The sequence below is a fragment of the Gymnogyps californianus genome, chromosome 2 (genome assembly GCF_018139145.2).
Source record: "Gymnogyps californianus isolate 813 chromosome 2, ASM1813914v2, whole genome shotgun sequence".
In the NCBI taxonomy this organism is placed as follows: domain Eukaryota; kingdom Metazoa; phylum Chordata; class Aves; order Accipitriformes; family Cathartidae; genus Gymnogyps; species Gymnogyps californianus.
This window is the reverse complement of record NC_059472.1, coordinates 148,821,867-148,848,950: the sequence shown is the minus strand read 5'-3', so window position 1 is coordinate 148,848,950 and position 27,084 is coordinate 148,821,867. Positions and strand designations below refer to the sequence as shown.

The 27,084-nt window shown below is 41.3% G+C and overlaps 1 protein-coding gene across 2 annotated transcripts in view; it reads left to right on the top strand.

Annotated features, from left to right (window-relative positions):
* The first annotated feature begins 1,386 nt into the window (after positions 1-1,386).
* The window catches only part of ARHGAP21 (Rho GTPase activating protein 21), a 121,667-nt gene continuing 95,969 nt past the window's right edge, over positions 1,387-27,084 (top strand). For both annotated transcript variants that reach the window (XM_050891502.1, XM_050891503.1), the window contains exon 1: positions 1,387-1,463. The gene's annotated coding sequence lies outside the window, so the exon portion shown is untranslated. The remainder of the gene's footprint in view (positions 1,464-27,084) is intronic.

Genomic DNA, 27,084 nt, shown 5'->3' with positions numbered 1-27,084 from the left:
GGGCGGTTGCCGCCCCTGCTCCTGTCAGGGCGGGGGCCGCCGTGAGGCGCTGGGGCGGGCCCCGGGCCTTCCCGGGGCAGGGGTGTAACGGGACGGGAGAAAAGGGGGACCGGGCGCGGCGGCCACGGACAACGAGAAGGTGCCGCGCTGGCCCAGGGAGAGATCGCGATCATCGACGCAGGGGAGACGGTTAAGCCGCGCAAAACCCCGCGCCTCCAGGAGGGCGCTGGCTGTAAGCTCCTCGGCGCGACCGCGGCTCCCCCTCACGCCGAGCCCGGGCCGGAGCGCAGCGAGCAGCCCCCGCCCGCGGCAGTGGGCGAGGCCGGTGCCCAGGTGGCCGGGGGCGGGCGGCGGGCGCAGCTGGCGCGGCGCGATGGCCCCCAGCGCCGAGACGCCCTAATTGGCGGCTGCGGAGCGGGCAGCGGGGGGAGCAGGGCCGGCTCGGAGCGGCCGCCTGCTGCCGCTGTCGGGGCGAAACGGCGCGTCTGTGCGGCGGGAGACCCGAGGGAGGGGCGGCGGGCGGGGCGTGGGGCGCGGTGGTCTGATCGCGGGCGGCTCTGGCGACGTAGACGGGGGGAGGGAGCGCCTGCAAGCGGGGTAGGCTCGCGTGAGAGACAAAAGCCCGGCGCCGCCGAGCCATGGGCTCGGCCTCGCTGGGCTCTTTTGTTGCCGTTTCCTAACCGGAGTTTGTGCGTTTCCCGCCGCCCCCCCGCCTGGTCACACCGCTGGTTACGGCGGCGGCTTCCGCCCAGCCCGGTGAACGAGCGGCCCCCCGGCTGCCTGCCCTGTCCTCCACCAGTTGATCAAAGTTCGGCTGCGCCAAGGCGAGGAGCGACCGGCCTGCCGCCCCCGCCAGCCGGGGCTTCCCTCCCCTCCCTCCCTCCGCGGCTCGGGGCGGCGCTCCCCCGTCCCCGCTCCCTCCGGCGGCACGATAGCCTGAGTGTAGCGAAGTAGGAGGGAACGGGCGCCTCCCGCTTCTCTCCGCCTGCCCTCTCCTCCCCGCGGCTGGGGCTCTGGATAGGAGGAGCCGGAGGAAGAGGAAGATGACGAGCGGGCGCAATTAGCCTAACAAGGGACGGGTGGCGGAGGAGGCGGCGGCGGCCCCGCGCCGGGGACTGACACATCTGCTCTCTCTCTCCTCCTCCAGCCATGAATGCAGAAGCCGAGGAGCGCTGCTGAAGCCCAGGGCCGTCCCGGCGTTCTTCCCTATGGCAGCTGCGTGAAGGGGCCGAGCCCCCCTCTCCCGGCGGCGGGGCTGGCCTCGTCGCGTCGGGTGTGCGCGAGTGGCTCTGGCGCTGGTTCCCCTCTCCCCTCTCTTCCCTTCCCCGATGTGGGCTCCAGAGGATTTGCTCCTCCTTTGTAACCGGGAATGAAATAATGGCGACCCGGTGGGCAGCGGGGCCACCCAGCGCAGATGGAGACAACGAGCCCCCCCGGGCGGCGGCAACGGCGCCGGCGGCCAGGTAGGAGCGGCGGGGGCGGGCAGGGCGCGGGCTGCGCGTACGCGGCGGCGGGCAGGGCCGGGCCGGGGCGGGCGGCCGCCTCCCGCTGCGGGGAACGACTTGGCTGGAGCGGGCTTAATGGCCGCCCCCTCTCTCCCTCCCTTCCTCCCTCCTTCTCTCTCTCTTCCTGCCCGCCCGCCCCGGAGTTGCTGGGAGTTGGACGCTGGGAGCGGTGCGGGCGTGCGGCTCCCCGGCAGCGGGAGGGGAGGCTGCCGTCCCGGCCGAGGGCTCGCCTCGTAGTCGGGGCGTCGCTCCTGGGCCAGGAGGCGGGGGCGCCTCCGCTGCCTCACGGGCCGGGCGGCGGCTCCGCTTCCCGCGCCGCGGAGCGGTCGCAGTCCTCGCCCTCGGGGCGGCGGTTTCCGTGGGGTCCCCTCGTACCCCCCGCCCAGCCCCGCGGTCAGCTCGCGGCGTGTCGCCCCCACGCTCAGTCTCTCCGCGTCGTCCCGACGACTGTCTGCCGCGTCCCCGCGGGACGGGAGCGCTTCACTGGACGGCATTGGTGTACGGCTTCGTCCTCCCCCCCCCGTCACACTCAAACCCTGGTGCTTTTTAGTAGAAATACGAGCCTGGCCTCTGCCTCCTTGCAGCCAGTACTTGCTACTCTCCTGCCTGTAAGCGGCGGCTTATATTAAACGTATTTCTATCCATAGTATTTGTTGCTGGAACAGTCCTCTGTGTGTTTAGCTTAAAAACTTTATAGCATGCCCTATGGTGGCACCATTGCATGTTTGGACTTGCAACACAGAGTTTTTAATGCAGAACCGTGTCTGATGCTTCCTTCTGTGCTCCCTATTAATAGTAAGAAATGCCTGTGAAACATCTGTAAGTTCAGATCCAACAAAATATATGTAAGAGCTTCAGTGGAATTGTTCTAAGATCTGTCTTAGACTTTATAATAAAGACAGACTTGCTTTTGTATTTCTCAAAGTTAGGGCATGTTGTGCTAAAACTGACTTAAATCTGTTTAGGGCTGTGAAATGGATGCCCTTTATATAGATGCTCTCCTTTTGTTTGCTGAAATTGAAATATAGTAGAGTGATTTTAAACCTACAGAACTTAAAGTGTGGGTGGTTTTTGGTTTAGTTGTGGGTTTTGGTTTTTTTTTGTTTGGTTTTGTTTTTTTTTTTAAGGACGCTAGGTTTTAGTTTACTGCTATCCTCAATTCACCCTTTTGCCTTGGTTTAAAAATGGCACATATGGTATTGTAAGATTTTCCTTACTGCCATCAGCTCAAGAGATTCACACAGTCTCTTAAAGTGGGTGGGTTAGGTGAGGACAAAATGTGAGTCTTAAGTAAGAAAATGGAAGATGCTAAGATTTAAGACTTTGTGATAAATTATGATTCTTAATTTGTATGTAGATTTAATCATGCATTATTCTTGCTGATGTCCTTTTTTAAAAATGTGACTGAAAACAAAGCCATTTTTTGAGAACCTGTCCTTTAATACTGTTCAAACAGTATGGGAAGAGGGAGGAAACCACATGTCTAAGTGTAAAAATTAAAATCTGCTTTTTAATTCTATCATATTGAGACTGCTGGTCTTTTGGCACTGGCACTTGTTGTAATCCACCTATCCCTACTGTGGTAAGCCCTAACAAGGCCTGTGGCGTTTTTGGAGCTCATCATGTTAAAGCTGTCTAATTGGGGACTACTAACAGGTATGGAATTGCAAAATGGACTGCTCTGCCTCTTGTTTTGCTTGATACTTACATGTTGAAGTTACATTTTAATTGCTAGAAAACATGCACTTACACTGATGATTGCCTTAATCACAGCAGAACTGGCATAATCTTTGCTTGAACGTAGATAGCCCTCATGAATGCCTAATCAAGGTTGCAATGCTTTCTCAGTTACTTTAGTATACATATTGCTGCATGGCTTAAAGTCCAACTCATTTTCTTATAACTTTTTTCATAGATTGGTGTAAAATGCCGAGAGAGAGTACAGATTTGTGGCTTGCGATCTGCTGTCTCAGTTCAGTTGATGGAACAGTTACTGTGTACAGTGCTTGAAGTGCTATATGTGAACAAATCCCTTTAAGTGAAGTCTTACTTGTATTGAACAGTAAGAACCACTTTTCTGCTGGAAAAAATCAGAAAACTCCTTTAATGAAACACAATTACTATAAAAAAGGAATTCCAAGTTTGTGGAAAAAGTTGCTGCAGTTGCAGGGTTTTATAGCGTGCTAATACTGACATGCAAGGTATTAGCAATTTTGGGAAATGATTTATGGTTTTGGGACACTGTATCCCATATGGTGTTTGCATTGTAATGCAATATTAACTCATCTGCATTTAATGTTTAGCTGTAGACCTGTGCACACAGCAGGTTGTCACGAGGAAGACTCCCAAGTATAGCCCATGTTCATTGTAGGCAAGGGAGTTGCAACAGAAATTAGGATTTTCAGCCAGTTAAAGGTTTTGGAAATGTACAGCTATAATCATCAAGGTTTGATCAAGAACTGAAAAACTTGTCCTCTGGCTTCAAGATCAGCGGTCAGACAAAGGGAATGTCTGACTGAGAAGCTGATGCTTCTGTGTATCTTTGCATACAGAGGTGGGAGAATTGAGGACATGTGATTTGACTCCTTTAGGTAACACATATGTTGGTTGATAATTGTTTTTTGTTTTGGATGCCTGTCTACTCTGATGTTATGTTCCATTTGATCATGCCTTGCCATGATTTCTATTTTTATTTTCATTTTTTTGTTTTCCTTTTGACACTGTACCTGGTGGTCTTTCTCACTTCAGAGCCCCTTCACTGAAATGATTGTTGGGAACAAAGCTTGCGCATTCAGGCTTGCAGGCTGCTGTCTGAACATACAGCGCCTGTTCAAAGGGACAGATCACGTATTCTGGGCTCTTGGGGGAGCTGGCAGAGAGGGCCAGGGACTCTCAGGGCTGTTTGCCATTCTGTTTGAAATCTGACACACATTTGCAAATGGGTGCAAGACTTGCTGAGCTTATGTTCATGAGGACAGATAAGTGAGAGCATGTTCTTTCTGGCTTTTAGATTAATAGGCATATACTATCTCTGTTTCGTCAGGTTGTAGCAGTGTTTTGCTGGAGTGATTAAGCCCTGCTGAGGTACAGGGAGTACTACTTCAGTCACAACATCCCATCTACAGGCTTGTCCAGATTCAAGGCTGGAACTGGCTTCTTCATTAGTGTAAATTTAGTCTCCCTTCCTCTGCCTAGAAAGGCACAACAAAAAGTGCTTTTTTTGCTGTTCTATCCCCACTATTTTGTGTTTACTTTAAAAGAACTGCTAAATCTGTTTGTGGTATAGTTTACTGTTAATCTGTATTAAAATTACATTCAGAATGTTAAATGTAGGATGAAAATATATTAACCACAGTGTGTGGCTTTAAAAGCCGAATTTTTATTGTAAACAATACTGTTTTCTCAGTTTATGAATATTGAAAATACTTTATCAAATAATTTTATTAAGTGTTTGATATTTTTCTGTTGGAACTCATTAGAGCACACATACATTTAGATATTTATTGCAAATTTCTATACTGCAAATTTGCATTGAGAGTGTGAGGTTTTGGTTTTGTGGGATTTTTTGGGGGTGTGTTTTTTGTTTTTGTTGTTTGGTTTGGTTTTTTTTTTTTTTTTGCTCAACTGAGTTGTTAGGAATAGTTGACTGTCTTTGGAGATTCCTGAGAGTTTCTGTATTTGGCAGTAATTAGGAAATACATTTCCGAAGACTTCTGTAAAAGAAAAGTCAGAGGTTATTTAGTACTTGCTTTGTAACCACAAATACTCAATTTCAGAAAGGGGGAGAAAACCCCACAATATTCTCACTCCTACACCTTATCAGAGAGAGCACAACTACATAAACTGAAGAGAAGCCTGTGCTGGGAGGGTCGGGAACCAGAGAAGGGCAATGATGACACTAAAAATAGAAAATGATTGGCATTCTCACAGTAATTAATAGATTGTTTACTGTTTTCACAACCTGGTTGGGATGACATTGCTAAACTTTGAGTGGTGACTCCCAGGTGTTATGTCTCTCTACTGTAGGGGCACAAGCACTGAAGGGCTGTTATTTTGATCCTGCATTTCAGTCTTTATGTAATTATGCCTGTAAACATGTAAACTGTTCTGGAATTCTGTATTGTTGGATATCAGTGCTTTTTATATGCCTGATGCTTCGAGGCCCTAAGGTTTAACTATAATGTTAAAAATCAGAATTAGATAAATGCATTTGTAAGATTTTATATGTCAAATAATACACAATACCAAAACCAGAGCTAGTTGTTAGAAGTATATATTACTTATGGTGATAGAGAATTCTGCACAAACCTTGCATCAAGGGAGAATAAATTCAATATAAATACCAGCATTACCAGGAGTTGTAGTTGCAACTATTCAGAAAGCTTGAGTCAAGTCCTCTTTAACCATGCAAGCATAACACTGACTTCTGCTCTCATTTATGTTGGAGTAAGCCTAAGATAATTTGACAGAACATGGACCTCTTCCATGAAGAAATTTTATGTATTTGATAAGCAACAATATAAAGCAGCAAATAGTTCCTTCAAGAAAAGGAAGGGATCTGCCTTCAAAGGTAGCTGCATCTGATGGTTTTTAAAGTGACTTTTTGCTTCCCAAAAATACACCTTTGTAGATTGTACTACTTCGATAATTGTCTGAAAAAATCCCAGTTTTTGCAAGAGAAACCTGATGGACTGAAGAATATCTTGAACTGTGTCAGTACAAAATAATTGCATTTACTGCATGCAGTATATGCATTATAAGAGTGAACTTTTTTCTTTAACAGGTTTAGCAACATCAAAGCACTGAGTTGAGTTTTTTCCTTGTATAAGCTATTTGTAATGATTTCTATTACTAAAATGTGAAAATAACGTATCTGCTACTTCAGATGTATTATTTCTTGTCTGTTGTATTTACTTGCTTACACAAAAAACAGTTGAGAGAACAGTTGGGGAAGAGAAGGTATTTCATCTTACACAGTGTATGCATTTGTGATCTTGTCCCTCTTGAATGTATGAAAACATCTTCCTGTAGATGGATGACCACATTGTAGCTCAGCAGAACAGTATGGACTCTGAAAAGAGTAAAAGCTGGTCTTTTTTTTTTTTTTTTTTTAATTTTGTGAATACATACATATGTTGCTGTGTAGATGATGATTAGAATATAAACATGTGCAACCTGTGAGCCTTATTAAAAGAAAAACTTTCTGTATCTCTTCCTGAGGAAGTCTATGTAGCAGTGTTAGACTAACCTGTTAGGAATATATACTGACGCTTTGTAGTTGGTGGTTTTTTTTCTCTGATGATAACTGGAAGAAAAATGAAGGTTTTCTGTCATTCAGAGGTTGTGCATTATTCTTCCTTGCAGTTGTTTGTGTGTTAAATTGCATAGGATAGGAAGCAGATATAAAAAATTAGGAAATAGTGTTAAATGAAAACAGATTTATTTCCTGTTGTTAACAGGGGTCATTGTTTTTAAAAAGCACGAGTTAGCCTTAGTATAAATGGTAAGGCTTCTAAATTGGTGTTGAAACAGTCTGAATTGACGGTACTCCAGAAGTCAGTCTGATGAGCTGTTAGGTATAACTCCACAGTTGTAGAAGGCGTCAGAGCCTATGATCTCATCAAATCCTTGAATTTAGGGCCTTGCTATGGAGGAAGTGTTTGTCTGCCTACCATAATAGATAATATATGTATATATACTAAATAATATGTTGTGCCAAGCACAGTAGATAAACAGTGGATGAGAGTTATGCTGTCTGGTCAGACTGGTGGATGAATGGGGATAATCACATCACACTTTGCCTATTATACAGAACGTAGATTAATGTAAATACTGTGTATTTCTCCTGTCCAAATCCTTCTTATGTCTTGTCATTTTTAATATTTTTTGCAAAGACACTTCTGTGGTATTTTTTCCCCATCACCTAGTACTAGGTACATACAGGAGAAGTGTAAGTGCAGCTGATGGGTGGGAACAGCGACATCAAACAGGCTTTGACTGTGTTTGTATCAGAGGCTCGACACATCTTATAAACCTGAAAGTGCCTAATCTTGCAGTTGCAAGGTGGGATAAGCTGTTTTATGTATACAGTTTTTAAATATGTAAAGATTATTTAATGGGAAGGCTTCCTCTGTTGTGTTTTTCTTTTTTGTTCTTTTTTTTAAATCAAGGTGGAATGCATTTTTCCTTTACTCCAGTTACATGGGAACTCTAGCTGCTCCTTGAATTGTTGTTTACCATCTTTCGTTATTAATGTTGAAACGATTTTCTTAATTTACTGTTTTGTCATTGCTGTTACATTTGAAGAGAACTCTTCTGGGGAGATGATACTGGAGTTTAGAGACTGGATCACTTGGTAATAGGAAAGTAGAAACTAGGCACAGCTATATGCTTTGTCCTCTGAATCTCTCTATTTGTATTGGGGGGCTAAAACTACTGTATCTTTCTGAATTGGTGTACCCTATTATTGTTTTGTATGTCATCAGTGAATTGCATTTAGCAGGAAGTGTTGCTGCTTTATATTTTCCGTTCTTGATTTTTGCATTGAAGACTTGTAGTTCAGAGAGTATTTGAGTGAAGCATTGGGAGGTGTTGCTGCAGCTCTCTGAACAACATGTTTGAGAGAGCCTGATACAAATCGTGTTAGTAAATATTTGGTGCTGGGCATGAGAGGTTCTGTGTGGGTTTCTGGACAAATACAAACAGCTGTTTAGATTTTTGACTCTGGCTTGCAACCATGAGCATACACCTTTGGGAGTGTAGGTAGTAGGCTTATTTTTGTTCTAAATTTATTTCCGTTTGCTAGCAGCTGCTGCTTTGCTGAGAGTGAATGAGGTGCCTCCTTAGAGGACATGGCTAATTACAGATCGGCTGTTCGTGGAGGGGTGTGCTTTGAGATAGACATTTTCTTTTATGTGTGTGTCATTTGCATAATGTGTTAGGACACACAGTATGGACTGTATTAAGCACTAGCAAATACACTGTAGGGAATGATCTTGCACTGGCATCACTGAGCTGGCTGGATGACATAATCTTCTTTATTTTAAATTTTGAGGTTTATGCTTTTTTTTTGCTTGGAGGGCCAGGGAGGAGAAATCAAGTAGAAAGCTATAAATTGTATTGAGGAGAGAAATTTTAAACACTTCTGAGTAACAGTTGTAGTTGGTATGAATTGGTTGAAAAGAGAAACCTGAGCCTGTTTCTGAAGTGATCTTTTTTTTTTTACTAATAGAAATGGTAGTGTGCCCTCCTACTTATATCTATGTATACTTTAACGGAGTACTATTTCTTATTAAAACTTAATTACAAATTGCCCACCCTTTAAAAGACTGTATGTTATTCTTGTCTATTTTAATTTTTCTTCTAAGTATATGGGGCTTTTTATGTTACAAAGTTGATGAGAACATAAGAGAATGAATGCTCCTGTAATAAAAAAAAAGCTAAAAAAAATTCAAAGCTTCTTAAACTGCCTTAACATTAGTGTTGAATATATAGATGTTCTCTACTTCAAATATCTGTGTACTTTTTTAAATTCTAAATGTGAGGGTAGAAAAGGCTAAAATAAAAATATTTTCTTGTGATGCGATTTAACACTTTGAGGTGAATAGGTGTCTTGGGTACTACCTGTTCTGACCGTGGGATAATGTAAAAGAGAATTCTCAGAAACCCCTTCCAGATCATTTGGCTTGTGACAGTTAGACGCAGTCTCCCCAGTGATACGTTCATGGCATTGAGGTGAACCTCTCAATTTTGAGAACCAAAACTGAGGTCAATCTACAACTTAAGTCGCATTTTTGTATTGGAAAATTTCACATGGAGAGACACTGTTCAAAAACTAGTTTATGGAGCTAAAGCCATGTGGATTTCAAAACCATGTGACAGTTCCAGGTATTTTTGAGGAAAACACAACATTTTGAATTGTCCAAGGACTGCCCTATTGTAATGGAACGTGGAAGTGGTTGATTTCCTAAGAAGCTTGACTGATATTTAAATACAATTCTTTAATTAAACTTGAAGTATATTATAGTTTAGACACGTTTAAACTCGTTTGTCCTCAGTTTTATAATGTTTAAAAGGGCTGGAGTTCAGTTGGTGCTTGCAGGGGTATGCAAAACTGTCAAAATTTCCTTGTGATGCAAGAATCGAGAACCAAAATGTTTTGTTGTTGTTGTTTTGGCCAGCAAAAGAAGCAGCAGATCTAGTATGTGCACCTCAAGCAGGTGGCTCTTACTACCTGTAGGTTCTGACCTGTTTTTGTAAGATAAAGGTCTGGTTAGGGTTGTCTCCAAAAGGAATGCCACAGTTTTTGTGTAACAAGCTGTCCCATTGCAGTTCATGCTTTGTTATTGTTGCTGTGCTTTTCTTCTCAGCTCTCCAATTTTGATGCAACTTTAATAGGGAGCCTGTGACTCTGGTGAAAAGTATTCCCATGTGTAGCCACAAACATTTCTTATTCATCAATGGTTGTAAAATCTTACTTGTTCCTTCTTGCATGCATTTTAAAATTTTATTATCCTCAATCACCATGGTAAAAGGTGAGTAAGTAAACTTTGCCCAGAGTAATCAATTCTCATGGCAATTTAATAGGCCTTCTGCTCCATTGTGTGTACTTATGCTGTTTTCGTATGGGTCTGTCTGAATACAGTCTTGCGTTTCCTGTTTGCTTTAATTATTTTTTAAAAATTTGTTGGAGAAGTTGTTTTGGAGCTGCCTATGAGGTGGGATTTGAACACGATCTCCTTCCTTGTCTTAAGGAAGGAAGAATGGATGGCTTGTGTACTGCTCTTGGGGTATTAAAGTATCCCATCTTGCCAAATTAGCATTAATATGAAAGTTTGAAGAGTGAAACAAGCTTACATAAATAGTCTTCAATGTTTCTCGCAATCTGTGCATCTGAATCAGATGCTGGAGTAATTCAGTAGCCATAAATAGTTTGGCAAGCTGGTGTTCCGATCCTGATGTCATGGAGGTAATCTTACAAGCTCGTTAATTGCATCTCTTTTGTTAGCATTGTAATTTTTTTAAAAATGAGAAGTAGTATTACAGCTTTTTAAAAATACTGCATACCTGACCAAAATGGTCCTTGTAGCTTAGTTTGTGGAACAAAGGATTTTTCTGTATGGAAGTGTTACGAAACATGACATTGTGTAATGGATGCAGGCCAATACTGGTAGCATTTCATAGCCTGTGCCCTTTAGATGTTGTTTTTCATGACTTCTTCATAGATGGTTTTGAATAATTTTCTCTCTGTTTGCACTGTGACTAAGAATATGATTCAGCTGTATATCTAAATAGGTCTGATAGCTTTTTGCTATTTTCATGAGTTAAATGGCAATGGAGAGGTAAAGTGCTTATTTTTCTATCTTCCTTTGTACAGAATTTTTGCTTGCTGGTGCTGTTATTCAGGTTAGTGAAGATGAGTTGTCTGTGAAGAAATGTGGAAGGACCTTTTGATGTTCAGCACTAGTTAATAAAAAATAAAATGAAAACTCATTGTGTATTAATGTCAAGTAATATGTCGCATATAAAATACTGAGAGATAATGATTAACTAGGAGCTCGTGGGTGAGCTTGGTCTTAGAGTTGTGATAGGTAACTCTATGGATTAAACAGCAGTTAATGCTTGGTGTTGGTCAAAAAAGCAAATTGTCATCCATTTCCTAATAAATTTGAACAGTTAATGTTCTCTTGACATGCCTCAGTTTATAAATCCATAGTGCACTTGGAGCTGGTGTGTCTAGGTCTAGTTCTGTCCCTTCCCCCTTCATTTTTCCCCATCTCAAACTACAGTAGAGCCAGAGAAGTTTCAGAGAAAGGGTGGCTATGATAATTGAATATATGGAGTTGTTTCCGTACCAAAAAGAAATAAGGAAGCTAGGACTTGGCAGTTCAGGAAATAAGGGACTGTGGAGATGGAGAGATGATTTTGAGATGTGGTAGCTTTCTCTGTCTCTCTTGAATTTCTATGGATCAGCTTTTTGCTATCTACTCCAAGAACCTGGGGGTGTCAGATGAGCATGGTGGAGTGAGAACAAGCAAAAGGAGATGACCCTTTGCATAAAAGTTAATTAAGCTTGTTACTCTGCATATTTTGGAACCTAGAAGTGTGTATGTAAGCTGAAGGATAACCCGGATACATTTTTGGAAGAGCAATACTTACAGGGTTACTAAATACCCCTGTAGTGGAATGAATTATGGATTTGTGAGTAATTGAAGCTGGGAGGTTATTCTGGGGATGCTTGCTCTTGTATTCTTTCCTAATTATCTGCAACTGTCTGCATTTGGTCACTGTTGGAGATGGGCTAGGTAGACCTTTGATCTGATCTACAGCCGTTCTTATATGTTATGATGCTGATTCCATGATAGCTCATCAGGATTCCTCCTGCTTTCAGGAGGTTCTGTACTAAGCCTGCTGAAACAAGGCAGCTGTTTGTAATCAGCAACAGGAAATGCAGTTTTTCAGATGTTCAGGACTTGGACCTATTTTTGCTTCTTGAAGGCTAGATATCAAACTTAGTCTTTGTTTTCACTCGCTTTTGTAAAAATTGCTATTAATTCTTGTTGCATCGTATGGATCTGATGTTCTCCAGTTTTGATAAGTTAAAATGAAGTGCACAGTTACCTGCTTTTGTGTTCACCCCATCTTTTCCTCTGCCCCCCCTCCCAGTTGAAGGAGAAGGCAAGGTGATTCTGTGGCTTGTACACAGAGCTTAAATATGCTGTTGTAGTTCTCATTTCTTTTCTACTTGTTTGCAATCAGGCAAGTACTTTTTTTTGTCTGTTGAATTTTTTCTGCATTACTTCTTTTAGTGGACTGCGTTACATTGCAAGACTTCATTCTTGATTCCAGATCCTACAAATACTGCAGCAGCAAAACCAGTAAATCCCTGAGAGCCAGTGGAAAACTTTCTCCTTCTGTGGTGAACGATGCTACTGGGTCTTTTGTTCACTGTAGAATAGTTACTCCTCTTCCATTCCAGTTCTGTGGTGCCAGCTTAGGGAAAGGAAGCGGCACTTGAGAGGCTACACAGCAAGGTACATAGCTTCAAAGGCTGCTGCACGGAACTGAATGGTGTACAGGCAGGGAAAGTACTGGAGGGAGAAGCTCTACATGGCAAAAAGGAACTTCTCCGCTTCACCAATTCTGAAAATCAGTTATCAAGAAGGTAAAAAAACCCAAAGGTAAACTTTTACCTAAAGAACTGTGAAATGAGGTGGCCACAAAATAGTTTTGCTGAGTTGGGGTTTTTGTCTTTTGTGGGTGGGCAGACCAACAACCCTTGCCCCCCAGAACTATTTTTAAAGCTAGATCTAAGATGTTAAAAGGCATCTGTGGCTAAGATGGTTTCTTCTCTTGTAATCAGTGATTCATGACTGAGAAACTAAATTCTTTAAGGTGAGTGAGTAGAGACAGTGGTAATGTTAGACAGTTACTCAGTAAGGCGTGTTCAGGGTAAACAGTTCTCACTGGTAAGTTAGTATGTAGAGAATAATTTTTTCCTCTTTTCATTTAAACTGGGGAGTTGTATAAACTTATGGAAAAAATCTTGCATTCAGTTTAAGACTTCTTAGAATTCACTGATTGCTGTTTTTCACAGTATCTGGTGTGAGTTTATTTGGGAAGAAGATTCTCCCCCCCAACTCCCTCAGCATGTTAACCTTTATCCATTTCAATGGCCACTTGTCAGTGGCTTAAACTGTGGATGATGCAACATCAGTCAATGATGTAATGGTTGTCTGTAGGCTTCCTTGCAGCTCACAATGGGAACCTGAAGTTTGGAAACAGAATTCTATCTGTTTATTGTGTTCTGTCTCTGCTGTGAGGGAGGTGAAGCACAAACACCACAATCATCTCTGTCTCATTTTGGATAGTGCCAGAAGGGTGAATCATAATTTTTAGTGTGGGGTTTTTTGTTTGTGGTGTTGGGTTTGGGGGGTTTTTTTGGTGGTGGGTTGTTGTGTGGGTTGTTTTTCGTGGTGGGTTGAGTTTTTTGTTGGTTTTTTTTTGTTTTGTTTTTTAATTCAAGCCATTAGTGCCACCAGATGAGGTGAGGAGAAGGTATTATGTGTGAGATTAAGAACAGAATTTGTGGGAGTGACTTGACCTTAAGTTCAGTTAATACTGTGGTCACTTCCCCCACCTAGATGATCTGGCAGATTTCTCTTTGCTGTTTAGGACCCAAGATACCATGAGCTTTCATTCCTTGGAAGGCTCTTGTAGTCTTCCCTACGTTTGTAAGTGAGAAAGCAGGGATTACAAGAATATGTCCTCAACTGAGTATTACTAGCCTTTTCAACCCCCTAGGAGTGGTGGTGGTTCTTCCTCTGTATTCTTTATCCCATGGTGCAGTTGTTTTTTGAGGAACTTGTTTTCTTCCTTGTAGAGACTCTTCTCATTTGGGAAAGGAATAGCACTAGTTGCATTTTAGAATGACTCACTACAGAAGGATCTTCCAATTAATTCTTAGCTCTTAATAAAGCCTTTCTGGGATAGTTGCATTTCCTTTCACAAGCCTGTTTTTGTCACTGTTACCTTATTTTACATATTGCTATTATAAAGTGGTAGTAGAGGCTTTACTGTTCCATTACGCTATTTTCTACTTTGAGTTTCATCCAGTTCCCAGAAGTTCCATCATATTTATTGCTTAAAATGATTGCAGTCCAGACTACTTTTTTTTATTCTTAAGTGCAAATTTAGGATAGATGATTTCAGAATTATAAAAAATATATGTGTAGGGAGACATTTTGTGATGGCTTATGTTAATAAAAGTTTTTTTTATAATTGCAAAAAAAAAGTATTCAGAGTCTAATTTGAAATACTGAAATAGAGGAAAAATGACATTATTCCTATTTCATAAAATAACCTGTGCAAGTCCTTTCAGCTGAAGATTTTCATGGAGTTCAGCAAGCTTTGGATCAGCAGTTCTAATAAATGAGCTGTTGCAAACAGCCTTAATTCTTGCGAAAACCAGTTGTGTCTATTCTATTACTGTTCTTTAAAGCTGACTGCTTTTTGTATTATGTGCTAGAATATAAGTAAATAACTTGCATCATATACTTTCTGCAGACCTTCTTTTGGAGGAATCGGTGCCAGGTTTAAGCACAGATACCCCAAGCAACTAACGTTTCTTCAAGTATTAGAGTAAAAAGCCTACAAATACAGGAAGGAAAAGTTGATACTTTTCTATAACTCTTCTATTTTTAGCCAAATTTAGGGGCGGGAAAAGCTTGTCTCTTTAAAGGAAATCTGGGAAGAATAAGGACTGCTTTTTTGAATGTCTGCAACTTGAAAGAGTTGTAGATACTTCTCTAAAACCAGGCAAATAAGACTGCTTGCTGTAAACGTAATACAAACTGTGAATTTATAAACTGTAATTTAAAATGTAGAAATTCTTTAGCATCTTTCCACAGTGAGTCATGGACTGAAGAATAATTATACCTCACGTAGTGTCTCCTTCCAGCATTAACAAAGTCTGCCTGTTTTAAGAGAGTTATCTCTTCCTGGCTTTTTTTGCAACTTTATGAAACCAAGATTCTAATCTTGGCTAAGTATAGAAGTCTTATGTGCGAAGGGTATGTATTTCTCACCTGGAAATAACAGAGTGGATGGTTAAATGTACTGCCTAAGCACTGAGCTAGGAAAGTAGTAAGAACATACTAATGCTGTGTTAAGAAACACTACTCTTAGGGTTTTTTATTGCAATTGAATTTTATCTGTCCTTCTGCATGTGATCCTTTTGCAGCTCTTTGTAGTCAGCTGTGAATATTTGAAGAATTTTTTTCCCCTGCCTCCTGTTGAGCTTTGGATAATGAGGTAGATTAATGTGAAAATACACCTTGTTAGAGAACATAGTTATAAATTTGGTAAGTAGGTTTTTGTATAGCCTGAACTTGAAGTAAGAGGTAGTCAGAAGACTGCCCACAATGGCAAAATACAGGGATCAGCTGACATGTGATAACTAGCTGTGGTACAAAGAAAAGGCTTTTCTGTAGTATTCACAGGATTTCACATGGAGCCTGGAAACCACTGCTGTACCTGCTGCAGTTAGTCTTTAGTATAAGATCTTTGTATGACTCAAGAGTTTCTGGCTCTCTGAGATCAATATCAAGGTGAATTTGTTCTTCTGGTTCCTTCTCCCTTCCTGATATACATGTGATTATATGTTGTAATTGTAGATCCTGTAAGTGGTTGCTGAAGTGAGAAGTTTGAGAAAAGGATGACAGTTGCATGAATAACATAGTTTCAGTAAAATTAGATGAGAATGCCGGGGAAGGAATGGATACACCTTTACACTTACCTTTAAAGGCTTGTGTGCATGTTAGCAGGGAGTACTGCCAGACTATATTGGACGTGAACAGTTAGGGAATGTCAGGGATTTGAGCTAGAACGTAATACTGTGCCAAAAAACAGTCTGAATCTGATTTGTCTGCAGCTACCATTTGTGTAGCTGCTGTATAATGCATTGTCACCATTGAAAATAAGGCACGGTGTTAAAAACAGTTTTCACTGAATCAGTGAATCATTGAGGTTGGAAGGCGCTTCTGGAGATCATTTAGTTCAACCAGCTGGAGCAGGCTGCCTAGGACTGTGTCCAGGCTGGTTTTGACTCTCAAGGATGGAGACCAAGCAGCTTCTCTGGGCAACCTGTTCCAGTGTTTGATCATGCTTATAGTAAAATGTTTTTGGTGGTTTTTTTTAATGTTTAAATGGGATTTCCTCTGTTTCAGTTTGTGTCCATTGCCTCTTGTCATTTCATTTTTGGCACCGCTGAGAGAGTCTGGCACCGTATTCTTCACCTCTCCCCCTGCTTCCCCTATGAGGTATCTGTACACATGGATAAGTTTCTGCCCCACCCCCCAAGCCTCTCCAGGCTGAAACAGTCCCAGCTCTCTCGGCCTTTCCTCATGTGACGCATGCTCCAGTCCTTTAATCATATTTGTGGCCCCTCACTGGACTCAGTGTGTGCTTCAGTATGTCCATGTCTGTCCTATACTGGGGACCCAAGAACTGGACATATTGCTCCAGATGTGATCTCACCAGTGCTGAGTAGAGGGGAAGGGTCCCCTCCCTCAACCTGCTGGCTGTACTCTGCTTAATGGAGTCCAGCAGGCTGTTGGCTTTCCTTGCTGCAAGGCCCCACTGGTGGATCACGTTTGACCTGTTGTCCATATAGGAACCCTAGGGCCCTTTATGCAAAGCTGCTTTCCAGACAGTTGGCCCAAAGCCTGTTCTGGTGCTTGGGGTTATTCCTCCTCAGGTGCAGGACTTGACATTTCCCTTTGAATTTCATGAGGTTCCGGTTTGTCCATTTCTCCAGCCTGTCAACATCTGCCTGAATGGTAGCACACCCATCTGGTATACCAACCATTCTTCCTAGTTTTGTATCATCTGCAAACTGGCTGAGGGTGTACTCTGCCCGATTGTCCAGGGCACCATCAGTGAAGAGGTTAGTCTTGGCCCCAGTATTGACCTCTGGGGCACATCACCAGTGGCTGGCCTCCAGCTGGACCTCTTGCTGTTGGTCATAACCCTTTCAGCCTGGCGATTCAGCCAGTTTCCAGTAGAGTTCACTGTCCGTTTATCTAGCCCATACTTCATCAGCTTGTCCGTAAGGACAGAGTGGGAGACAGTGTCAAAAGCCCTTCTGATGTCAGGATAAGCAACATCTGCTGCTCTTCTCTCATCCAGCAAGCCAGTCAGCTCCTTGCAAATGGTTATCAGGTTGATTAAGCATGTTTTCCTCTTCATAAATCCACCTTCTTGTCCTTTGTGTGTTTGGAAGCCTTTCTTGTTGCCCTTCATGTCGCTTCCCAGATTGAAATCCAGGTGGGCTTTGGCCTTCCTAACCCCATTGCTGCATGCTCAGACAGGGTCTCTGTTCCTCCTGGGTCACCTGGGTCTTGCTTGCTATCCTTGTACGCTTCCTTTTTACATTTGAGTTCAGTCAGAAGCTTCTTGTTCATCCATGCAGGCCTCCTGCCACCTTTGCTTGATTTTCTGCACACTGGTATGGACCATCCTTGAGCTTGGAGGAGGAGATCCATCAAAATCAACCAGCTGTCCTGGACCCCTCTTCTCTCCAGGACAGACTCCTGTGGGATTATTCCAAGCTGATCCCTGGACAGTCCTGCTCTTGTGAAGTCCAGGGCTGTGATCCTGCTATTTGGCTTTGTTCCCTTCTCTCAGGCTCCTGAACTCCACCATTCACGGTCACTGTAGCCAACGTTGCCTCTGAACTTCACACCCCCAACAGTTCTTCCTTGTCTGTAAGTATGAGGTCCAGCAGATTGCCGCCTCTTTTTTGGATCCTCAGTCACCTGTGTCAGGAATTAACTGTCAGCACATTCCAGAAACCTACTGGATTGCCTGTGTCCTGCTGTGATGTTAATAAAATTATTAAAAAAACCTAATGTTTTTATTACATACATTTTTTGTGAATACTTTCTGAATTGTTTTTGTACAAGGTAAAGCAGGAACTGCCCTCGCAGGCTGTTGGCCAGGAACTTGTACAGGGGAATTAAATGCAGAGAAGAGGAAGTTTCATTAGAGGATTAATCTGTTTCATCATACAACAAAATTTAAATGCCAGGATATAAAATTGGTAAGAAAACCAATGAAGAGGTTTGGTAAAGGACTATTAAATGAAACTGAAGCAACAGCTTGCATTCCTACTATTAAGTAGCTTTTAGTTATTGTTTTATGTCTGTTGCATGTTCAAAATCTGGTTGAGAATAGTTTAAATTTTGCCATCTTCATGTCTGGTTGCATGTTAGTGGTGTGCGTGTCTCGTATCATTGCTTGACATACGATATTTTGTGCAAACACCTTTTGTGTTTTTAGATCTTGGAACTTCTGCCATTTGATCTGAAGTTACAGTGTGGCGATTTTTTTAAAAAATCATTTCTCACTTGAAAGACAAGGTTAGAAAATACATTGTCCTTTTACAGACGTAGTAAAAAATGAAAACCTCCAGAAGAGAGCCTCTTCTCTAGTACCCGGTAAGTCCTATTACTGTCACTTATGTAACGAAGAGCTTGGAATATGCATAGTAGAGTTTCGTGATTGATAGGTCGCAGTGCGTGTACTCACACTTGGGACAAGACTGGTAAAAGACATTCCTAAGATACACTGTGAACTTAATATGACACTAAGTGAATTTTTTGTTAAGGATCAAGACCTGCTGTTGACTGAAGGATTGTGGTGATACAAGGCAGACTTTCTGCTGAAATATAAGCAACTCTGAATTTAATTCATGTGACTTGCTGTTTGTTATATAGTCAACCTGTAGTTGTCCACTCCTGCTTGTTTCTTGGTTTCTGCTAGTGTGTTTTCCCTGTATTCCACGCATTCAGCTATTCTTGTTTTTCTTTAATTTCTTTTTGAATGTTGGAGTTTTCAGTAACTTGTTGTGTAGGATTTTTTGGCTGTAATATTAGTACTCCCCCGAGCACTGACAGAAGTCTGGTACCTGATACATCATGATTGATTTAGGACTTGCTTGTTAAAATGGTATGTTTTTCTTGAAACTGTAATTTCATTAGGTTTCACTGACACATTAATTTCAGGCTTTGAATATAGGTCTCGTAGACTGTCTAGAACTTTTTGATAGCATTTTGCGTGGTGTATTCCTTCACATACAGAAAATGTGTTGGTGAGTGAACAGCTTTTTAGTTTGTTGAAGTATACTGGTTCAGGTGGTTTTATGTGCTGTTTCCTGGGTTTGTGCACCTGGATTTCTGGCTTAGGTTGTTAGATTCAGTCTCTAATTATTAGGAGTTTCTTTGAGATTTTAAGTGCTAGTGTATTTATTTCATATTTGCTAGGAGCCTTTAAGGGTGGGATTTTTTACCTTTTTTGTTTGTTTTGCATTGTAGCCCTGACATTTTCAGTTAAAAAAATAAAATAATAAAAAATCTCTGACCCTTAACTCTATCCAGCTTTTGCAGAAAGGGAAACTGTTACTCATAACATATTTTGTGTTTTGTATTCAGTACAGAGGGAGAATTTTTAACATGTTACAAATATTTTAGATTTGATCATTCATGTTCTATGAAGTTTTTGGGTGCTTTTGTACGTTGTCAATTGCTTCCGCTGTGAAGCCTAAAAATGAGGACAACTTAATGCCCTCTCTCACCATACTCATCCTGTCCTTTTCCTACTGAATCATTACTTCCTCCATTGTTGGGGTTTCTTTCCATTATTTAGTGTGTGGCAAAGACTTTCTCTTTTAATGGGTAAAAGACTTTAGAAAGGCCATGGAATGACATGCTGGTTTTGCAGCTCTGGAGGGGATAGTTCAAACAATTTAATGACGAAAAAAATTAATACTTACTACTAATATGAGTAATGCTGGTGGTGTAATTGTTGTTGCTATACCTGTGTAGCATAGTAATATAGTTAGTCATACTTACTGCTCACGAGATGTTGTCTTCAAAACATCTTGGTGTCATTCCCCATCTGTTTGGCACTATTGAGGTTCTTCCCAGAAGACCGTGCCCAGTTTTTGGCCCTCCCTGCAGGACAGGACAAACTGGAGAGAGGGAAGACATTCCGGGGCTGGAGTGCCTGGCTGGAGAGGAGGCCACTGGCACCAGCTTTACTCAGCCTGGAGCAAGGAAGGCTGAGGCGGCAGCTGGCTGGGGTCTTTAGCTGCTTGAAAGTGAAGTGACTAGAGGGAGCAGTTGCAGTAAGGGAAACTTCAGCTGAATACAAGGAGAAAAAATTGTCATTGAGGGTGGTTAAGCATTGGAACGAGTTGTGGGAGGTCCTGGGACCTTCCCGTTTGGAGACTTTCAGGAGTTTACTGGGCAAAGACCCAACAGCTTTTTTATCAGTAGTCTCCAGTGACAGTGATTAGAGCTGTGTGTTGTTCCTTCTTTGAATAACCTTCTGTTTTGTTACATTGTAAAAACCTTATTGGCATGTGCTTTCTAATGAAAACAAGACGTATGTCTTAAATATATTTATGCCAGGAAAAGGACACCCATCTGAGGCTGTAGAGGTCTTTTTAAAAAATTGGGGAAAATGGAATTAGATTCACTGCAAAACACTGACTTCTCTGTCGCTCTCACAGTTTGAATTTTTTTTTCCTGAAGCCCACCTGTATAGTACTTAATGAAGATTAAGTTTTCCGTGTAATGTAAAGCTCAGAAGAATTGTGCTATTTTGGACTAGTGGAGGCAGTGTCTGTTTTAGAGATGAAGGTGTTTCAGGGATAAGAAAAAAGCCAGATGATTCATCTTGATGTTAAGTCTGTCTCGAGAACTTCAGTGTGGTGACTGAAGAGGAGATGACTTTTCATCATCCAGCATGAGTTTTGACTAGGGTGATGATTCGGTCAAATTTACGGTTCCTCTTCTATCACCTAGCTTTAGAGGATGAAGTTTTGGTAAGCAAAAAATCAGAAGAAAATTAGAATCAGGTTGACTTTCTTAGGAGCTATCTTGTCTATGTGGCTCCTGTATTAACGGCCTTTTTGCAGGATCAGTGCTCAAGTAAAGTGAAGGTACAAGTCTGTTTTCTAGATGTTTCTTTCTTAGCTTATCCTTTTGTTGGGGAATTCCAGAAATTGTATTTTAAAATAAGTTCTTGGAAGCCCTTTATGTTTTTCTCATTGTGCTTTAAATTTTTAGTGTAAATCATTCTCTTCTGTCAAGATCTCAGGAATAAGGAGTAAGAAAGATGGATCTGAGATCAGCATGCTTCTGAGGTTGCTAAATCTTGATGGTAATGGTGGAGTTATGATTTAGGCCATTGTACCACAGATACCATTCTTGTCCTTCATTTATTAGTGAGATTATGTCAATGAATGCTATTACTGGTTTAAAAATAACGTTAGAGCTACATGCATATTTGTGTGCAGGGTTGGAGATGGGCTCGCCAATAGCTCTCAGCTTGCTGGGGTGGAACCCTGTTGGCCAGAGTTTTGGTATGGCTGTGCTTATACTCTCATAATAGTAAGCACCCTAAAGTATTTTTAAGCTAAAAAAAGTGAGATTTTGCACAATTTTCTCCTATATAGAAAGTTGATAGGAAAACAAAATTATTGGATTGAGTTAGAAGTTAAGGAAATACATCTCCAGTCCATACTGACTAGAACAGACTAAGTCCTTGCTTCTAGAATTAGTTTCAGATGAGGCTTTTTATTTATTCATTTTATGAGTTGAACAAAGATCACTACCACTCAGAAATCAGTTTCCTCTAGTCCCTAGGAAGTTTTTCTTCCATCTCCTCTGAGGCCTGGCTGTGTTTCTGGCGGTGTTCTTAGCACTCTCTGGCTGAAGTGGTTCACTGAAGGGTCAAGCAGCAAGCTGTTAGCTTGGCCAAGCCCATCACTTCTAGAAGTAAGTCATGTAGTCTTTTCATGTAGACTTGAGAGATCATTTGGAAAGTGAAACTTATCTGTCCTTAGATTTTTTTTTTTTAAATGCTGATGAATGCTAATATGAGCAAACTTCTGTTTTTTAAGATGCTGCCTACTTTGGTGCTTCCCACATTGAGGGAAGGTATAGCATTCTGTTTGTCTTACCTTTCAGAGGATGTGGTGACTTTTTTTTTTGTAAGAGTTTTGGAAGGATGAATTGTGCCACCAGCATAGTGAGGTTTAAAAGTATAATTCTAAGCGACACAGTATTACTAAGATCTACTTAGATACCATCCCTGTGGAGCTACGTGTATTGAGTCTGTGGTTTTTTGCAATCAGTGTATTTCCCTTTAGTCGTAACCACTAAAAATTACCCTGGGTTCACAGTGTAATTGCAATTTTGAGGCCAGAGGGTGAAGCTATTGACTTCCTCTGTAAATGTAATGGGGCAGTGCTTCTAGTTGAGGAAAAACAGGTCTTTACCAGTGCTACAGCAGTATTTTGCATACGGTTTGTTTTTGTCATAAAAGTTTCTTTTATCCTGTGGTTAAGAAATAAAAATGTTTTAAATTCCAGTATATGAAAGAATTAAGCATCATGTCAAGTCTCTTGTGCCACAAGTAATTGCCTGTTACAGACAAATTCAGACACCTGGCTTCTGTGCTTTTGATCATTTAGACACACGTTACAGTAATGCTTAATTTTACATAGTGTCTAAAAATATGTTCAGTTGTCTGCACTCTAGAAATATGTGGGATTTTGGATGTACTCCTTTCTACGGCATAATATATTGCTGCTTTTAGCATCTGCCTGGTCTGTACTTCACTGTTTTGAATTTCCTTACTAGATGCTTAGATCTGTCCGTTGCTGAGATAGGAACCTGAGCTCCTCTCATTGTAAATGCCACTCCAGGAGCTATGCCCCATAAAGTGGAGTGCAATATCACCTTTGCTGTGCCTGTGTTTTGTGAATTTGAGCTTTTGCTCTCTAGAAAAGCATGCTTTCTTCAGCTGTTTTGTTGTTCTTCCTTACGGACTTACAGAAAATGGAGAAAGTAGAATTTAACCTATTGGAAAATGAATGTTGGTCAGAAAAAAAAAGTTTATTGTTCCACCTGTACTCATGTAATTTTTTGACGAGAATATGGCTGTAGGCCTTTTCTGACTTAATAATTTTCAGTTTCTGTGTTTTTTTGTAAAGAATTCACATAAGCATTGTAGGATTGAAATGTATTAAAAGCACTACCCTATGGTTCTGCAAGTTTGTTTTTTTTTTTTTTTACTTCTGATGAGAAGATCACAATCTGTGCATTTCTGCAGGACAATTTGAGAATGATAATACTGTAGGATTATGGAAAAAGTATGAATGGAGTAGAGAATTGGTTTATTGTCCAAAAAAAAAAAAAAAGCTATGCAATGTAGCTTGTGCAATAATAACTGCATGCTGAAGGAGTGGAAGGCAGTATGGTTGAAAAGGCGGGGCCCGTGTTCTTCAGGCAAAAGACATGGTAGGAAGCAAGTGATGAAGTGAAGAAGTAAAAATTCTTGAATCTGATTTCTTTCATGCATGCCATCAGTCTGCCCGTCTGTTAGTTCCTCTACAGTTGGTCTTGAGCTCATTGGCCAATTTCAGTCAAATTTCAAGGCAGGAAAAGGTCTTGGAGATAATGAAGTGCCTGGAAGTTTGCAGCAACTCAGTAGCTAGATGGAAGAGAAGGCCAGGTTAATGCTTCACACTGAAGGTGAGATGAGGGAGCTGTGGTGGCCAGTCAGCACATGTGTGACTGCTGTCTAGCCAAAAACCTCATTCTTTCCTTTATAGGGCATCTGACAGGAGGAGCAAAGATGAGGGGGAGATAGAAGATGTATGGGACCAAAGTCAGTTCTACTACTCATGTAGCAACTTGATACATTTAATTTGTTTCTAAAATAAACTTTAAGCCTTCTTAGAATTCCAAAGCTCACTGGAAAAATATGTTAACTTCTTTTAAAGTGTATTTTCTTCCAAGTCAGTCCACCTTTGGATGAATGAAGGCTTTAGTGAAAGGGCGGAAACTTGCACAATGGTGGGGAAGAGCTTTGATCAAGTGCACATGTTTTATACAACAAAAAATACTGGAAGTGATTAAAGTTAGTTTCAGAATATGTCGGATGACTGATCTGATAACACTGTTCGTGCAAAACTGGGCTTGGTCTGCATGGAAAAAGTGATGGAGAAACTGAAGGAAAACTTAGATTATTTTAATTTCTTCCAGTTGCCTAAATTGCCTGGAGAGATTACTAGATAGGTAGAGTTTATAGAGCTTAATCTTTGAGTTCTTTTAAAAAAGTAAAGACTAGAGTTTGAACCTCTGAAAACACAGCATATGGAAGCAAGGTTATAGAGTCTAAACTAAAATTTTATTTGTAAACTTGATGTGCAGGGGGCAGGAGTGTTTGATTTTTTTGTTTGTTTGAGGTACCTCAGCTTCATCTGAAGGCGTTTATGATGATAAATTCCATGAAAATTTGTTAGACTAGCCTCTGGCACTGTGCAACTTACTAAAATTTGGGAGTAGTCAGAAAGCTAGAGAGAACAGTCACCAAGCTGTATTTGTTAAGAAGCTGTTTTTATTTAACTCTTCTTCACTTGGGAGTGACAAGTGGTGATACTTGTTTCCCTGCTGGGCTCTGTAGCTAGAGTGTGATAGGAGTTCTCTGTACTGTATTATGTTGACTGTAATCAATAAAACAAATTGTCTGACAGGTTTGAAAATCTAATCCGTAGTAGCTTTATTTGGTAGCATATGTTAGCTACTATAGTTACACTTTATTCCCCTACAAAAGAAAAGTAGAAGTGCGGATGTGAAGAATGTTGCTCGTTAGTAATCTAGTGTCTTAGAATCTGTGCTGCCTGTCCATACATCTACAGGAAAAAAGGTGCTAACGAATGACTTTTGTTTCCTCCTCAGCAAGCTGTTGGTTTCCAGTCAGTGGTGTTCTCTTAAGGACCCTCTTTTTATATATTCCCATCTATAGAGAGTGATAATTTTTAAATGTCATGTTTTTAAAATTTGCTTGAAAGTAGGGGTGCTGCTGTAATATTGAGGAAGAGTTAGGCTTCAAACTGCAGTAATTCAGTGCTAATCGTGCTTCCAAGTGGCATCGTTCTCTGTAACATTTGCATAACACTAAAAATGTGTGAATTCTACTAAAGCCTTAAATTTATGAGACCACAGGTGGGAACAGGAGAAAGGCATTTGGAAAGGCTCCTGTGAAGAGTGCTTTGAGATCTCTTTTGGTGTGGAGGTGAAGTGGCGGAGGAGGGTGTTCAGCATGCCTGGACCTTGCTGGCTGGAGTGTAGCTGCCTTCAAGGAGTTTGCTGTAAGAGCTTGGCGCTCTTGCTGCTATGGGAAACCTCCAGCAAGGTATTAAGGAGTGTACCCACTGACTGTGTGTAATGTTCACTTACAGCTTTTTTTCTAGGGTTTTTAGGACGTGTGCACCATGACTCTGATTATTATCTGATTTTCAAGAGAGCTATTCTAAAACAAACTTACGTTTTCATTTTGAAATCACACTGAGCACTAGTTCTTCGAGGTGTTAGAAGTTGTGCACTTGTGTTTGAGTCTTTCTGACTCAGGTATTCTATCTTTGTTGGAATGGAAGCAGAATGGACATGTAATGTCTTTTCTTTCTTGATGTGAAAATGGTGTATGCTTAATCATTATAGCACTAAAATTCCAGTCTCCTAGCTTTTTCGTGAATTTTTTTCTACGTGGCTACATTTGGGGCAACAAAGGAAGTTAAAATGATAGGATACTATAAAGATACAGGGGAAAGGTAAGACTGTAGAGAAATAGTGCAAAAATACATTGTGAGCTAAGATAACATCATTAAAAATACTGCCCTGATAGTGCAGATGGCAAAGCTTAAAATTATAGAGATTAACTTTCTACAAGGGTAAGTTATTTCACATAAACATGTTTTTGTTACTCCAGTACAGTAATGGAAAAGACCCTGTATGTTTAGAATAGCAAAATAAAGATGTTCTGTGAAAAAAAGATTAATAATACTACGTAGTACGTTTTCCTGCATGCCAAAACTGATTTTCAGGGTTTGGGGTTTTTTTTTCAGTTCAGTCAGCGATGTTAGTTAAGTGAAACAAATGTTAGGAAATTCTTGATTGTAGTTAAGATTAGACTTCAGCTCTCTGTTGGAGCTTATCTTTCTGACAGCTCTGTATGGTCCCTTTCTTGCTCTGCCAGTGGACTGCCTTCCAGCTGAGGGAAGTGGAAGGCAAGGGAAGCAAAGGAGGTGATATTTTGCTGGCTGAGAAACTAGAGTTGCTTCACATATGCTCTGGTAACTTTATTTTAATGAGGATTTTATTTCCTCGTTTTAGCTGGCTTCAGGAGGAGCACAGCTCCTCTAATGGCCTGTTAAGTGAGGCTTTCTTAACTTCAAAATCTGTGTTGAAGGACAGTCTGCTGTTATCCCCCATGGAATGTCAGAGTTGTATTTTGAAGTAGACCATCTAGTGAAGTCTTGAGAACCCACTATACTAACTCAAATATGACTATTTCATTGAAAATGTCTTAGTGTTGAATAGTTCTTGTATTTGCCAACAGTAGTAATTTTTAATTTTGGTTCTCTTACAGTCTTAATTCAGAGAAAGCAGGAATACACCTTTGTTCTGATCAGGCTGGCAGAGTGTCTTCCTATGCAGCGTGACATAGGTGTTGCTTTCTGGGATTGTCTTGCAAGAAGCTCAGGCAGTTCTCAGTACACAAACAGTTCAGCCTTCTGAGCACCCCCTGGTCTCAATAAGAGGATACTGGGCTGTAAATTAAGGTGCTTCAGTGTGGTCACACTTGGTGATTAGCTTTATCCAAATCCTGTATTTAGAGATTGCTAGATTATTGAGAAGACTTAACTATATTATAATAGATTTGCTGTGTAAATAAATGTCCTGGTACATTGAAAGAATTTTCTTTATAATCACCAGAGCTAGCACTATATTTTCCTGTGTGTTTCTATACACATTAATGTATGTTCATATCTCAAAATGGAAGTTTTAGGGTTCTGAAGCCCAATCTTGGGTAGGCAAGTAACTCAGTTCTGGCTTTGGGCTTGAATCAGAAAATAGCAGAGCTGATCACATGGTACTGCAGCGTAGTGAAGAATATGACTACAACGGGAAGTACCTATTAGAATTACCCCTGTGGTGGGGCTCAA